Below are 3445 nucleotides of genomic sequence, written 5' to 3'. Positions count from 1 at the left end.
TGGCCCCGCCCCCGCCCCGCCGCACGTGGCGGTGTTTATCGGCACCGCCCCCGTCCTCCGCGACCGGTCCGGGGCGGGGCGGGGCGGGGCAGGGGGCGTGGCGCGGCCGGTGAGGCGTGGCGGGACCGTGGGGGCGTGGCGGGGCCGTGGGGGAGGGACCGGGCCGGTGGGGGCGGGGCCAGCGAGCAGTTTGTGTGAGCAGCAGTAAAACCTGTGCCTGCGCTGTTTGCGGGTGCATGTATACATACAGGTAGTGAATTTCTATACTGTGCATAAAAACGTTTTTATTTTTGCGTTGTATATATAAAACAGTAAATATAGAATACAAATACATATAAAATTAATGTTTTATGCATATTTCAATTCCATATATAACTCCTACATCCGATTTGATACAAATACAAATATTTACATAGCCATGTTTATGCTTATAAATGTGTTTTAGATATTTATGTATCACAAAATTATATCCTATTTATAGAAACATACAGACCTAAACATACAGATAAATTTAGAACATTGTGAAAACATGCAGAATATGTACATAATGTTATACATGGTTCTGTATAGAGAATATATATATCTGTATATAGAGAGAATAATATATATAGAAGATTTTCTGAATGTGTGTTTCATATGTGTCTATTTTATGTCTGTGTAATGTTTTATGTATGTATATCATGTTTTATGTCTGGTTTATATACGCGTGTGCTTTTATATGCATTATATTCTATATATAATGGCATTTAAAAATATTTTATAGATAAATATGCATGACAGAAAGATATGTAAATATATATAAAGCAGTATTATATATGAAAATATAAATAATATATAAATGTAGCTTATTAGGTACCTGCACTGGTAGGTGTTAGAGACGGTCTTATGTATTGAACATTAAAAACGTGGGGTTTTTTGCGTTCAAGCCCAGGCTGAGGTGTTACATTCACAGCCAGGAATGCCCTGTAGCTCATTTTGTAAATATAGGACATTTTGTATTAGGATTACGACGTATTTGCCCTATGCTATGGTGTATGTATCTCAATACACTGATTTTTGTATGGCCAAGTTGCCGTTACGCGGGGGCACCGCATGTGGGGCGTCCCCGGGTGGCCGGGGGCAGCTCTGGTCCCGCGGGCAGGGGCGGGGGGCTGTTGGGCTGTCGGGACGGGGCCGGCGCTCGGGGCCAAGGGCTGACGAGAAGAGACAGGGTGAGCGGCTGGCTGCGGGGCCGGGGGGATAAGCCGCCCTAATCCGCGTCACGTTGCCAGCCGTTCCCCGGCTGCGCTACCTGCCGCCGTGGGGCATTCGGCAACATCTGGCGCTTGCTAGCGACGGTGTTACATACCCTCAAAACCCCCAAAAAACCCTAATGAAAACAAGCACCTGAGGCGCAGCGAAGGTGGGGCGTGCAGGCACGGCGACGCGATGCAGCGCGGCTGGGGCTGAAGCTCTGCGGGCCGGAGGGCTGCGGGGCGGGTGTCCGATGCTGCTGGAAGCCCCGCAGCGGGAGCGCTGGCCGCCCCGGCCACCCCATCTCCGTCTCCTGCCATGGCTTGCCTGGGCGGGTGTTACACGGCGGGCGGTGGGAGGAAGGGTGAAAATCCACTGGCTAAAAGCTGCCATGCCTGAAGGGTGCCTGCAGCCCCTGGGGACAGAAAGCGCTTGAGAGCGGCGGTGAGCTGCAGCACGTGCAAAAATTAAAATCCAAATACGAGGACATGGGGGCCAAGGTCTCCTCCCTCCGCCCGTCCAATCCACCCCTCTGGGGCAGTGGTCCCACCTTCCCTTACAGGCAGTGCCAGTTATTTTTTGAGTGGCAGGGGATATTGTTTAAGCTGCAAGAGTGCTTTGAGCTGCAAAATTGTCTTTGGTGGGTTTCTTCTGCAGTTTAAGTGCCCCGTGCCTTCGACAACTGAGCACCTTCCAACAGCATCGCGGCAGGCGATATCGCCAGGAGACCCCGGAGGGGACCAGGTCTGCAGGGACGGAGCTGCTCGGGGTGAGGCCACCTCCTAAATGTGTCATTGAGCTCGGTGTGTCACCAAAAGGCTGCGGCTGCCTGTCACCCACGTCCTGCCCTGCCGAGTGGGTTAAGCCAGGCAGATCTATGTCACTGAAAATATCTTCATCCTTTTAATGAGGATCACTCGGCAACTCTGAAGTGCAGGTCGGGTTCGGTCTGCAGGAGGGGATGGAGAGAGAAAGGAGTGCTAGGGAAGGCGGACGCAGGGATTGATTTGTCCCGTCTTTTTTAAAAGCCAATGTGATCTGGGGCAATAACCCGCAAGCACTGTCAAATGCTCGTGAGCAGCCAGGGAGCCGCCGGCGGTCTGCAGCAGGCTGATTAAAAGCACGGTGTCAGACCATGAGCCGGCAAGAGCCATGGATGCGACCAAGGAGGGGGCGTGTTAAAACCTTCAGAGATTTTAATATGGTGTGGCAGGAGAGCTGCTCCCATCGGCACTGTAGAATAGCTCGAACCCAGGGTAAAAACTTTTATGATTGAAAAAACACAACAAGAAAATGAGACTGAAGCTCGCTGCACGGACACGCAGGTGCAGAGCAGGGTTAGCCGGGCTGGACCTGCCGCAGGCACTGGCAGGGCGCAGGGGCAATGGTCTGCACCGAGGGTCGCGGAGGGGCGGCTTTCTCGAGAGCTGCTCCTCCAAGCACATTTCCACGCCGGGGCAGCAGCCTCCACGCACAGCCTTTCTTTACTTAAGCCTTTGCTTAACAGGTACCACAGGTGCTCAAACTCTGCCTTCAGTCTTCCGCAGGCCGTTGGCGTGCAGGGGTTAACGAAGCAGGGACAAACCCATGCACATGTGGGGAAGGTGCAGAGATTTGCAAGCCCGGAGGAGGCATCGGTTTTGTCCAAAGCTGGTACATCTGTAACCAGTTGTGGCTCCGTGTTTATGGATCTGGGAATCGGCAGCAGAGGGATTAAAAGCGGCGTGTTTAGCTGTGAAAGGAGAACTTCCCCCTCCCTACACCAGCGCGGTGGCTCTTGTAGGGGCCTCGCTGCAGCACGTCCATTACGGCCAGCGTTACTGGCTCTGTAGAAAGCGATTGTGGGGAGCCGAGCCGGCCCAGTGTGCATGTAGGCATGCACAGACATCAAAGCAGCCTCTTATGCCTGCTCCTGGAGCTCCTGCACACAACCCCACCTCCCCAGCCATGAACCCCTCCAAGGCTGGGCTCCCCACGCCAAGGAATGAGTTTTATCTCAGGGCACGCAGGAACCGGGCAGGGCGGCTCTGCCATCAGCCACAGCTGGTTGGAGCCAGGGGGAATCCACCGCAGCGCAGTTTCAAAGGGAAAAACTGAATTTTTGGGACAAGAGGTGTACAGGGCGGCCTTGCTGAGTGGCCACAGGGTGCAGCTGGGGGTGGGCACAGTCCTGGGGCAGCGGTGCAGCCGCTCCGCACAGGGGGTGTTGAGG

The sequence above is a fragment of the Calonectris borealis genome, chromosome 2, assembly GCF_964195595.1.
Source record: "Calonectris borealis chromosome 2, bCalBor7.hap1.2, whole genome shotgun sequence".
Taxonomy (NCBI): domain Eukaryota; kingdom Metazoa; phylum Chordata; class Aves; order Procellariiformes; family Procellariidae; genus Calonectris; species Calonectris borealis.
The sequence above is the reverse complement of the archived record's forward strand: the minus strand, read 5'-3'. Positions refer to the sequence as shown.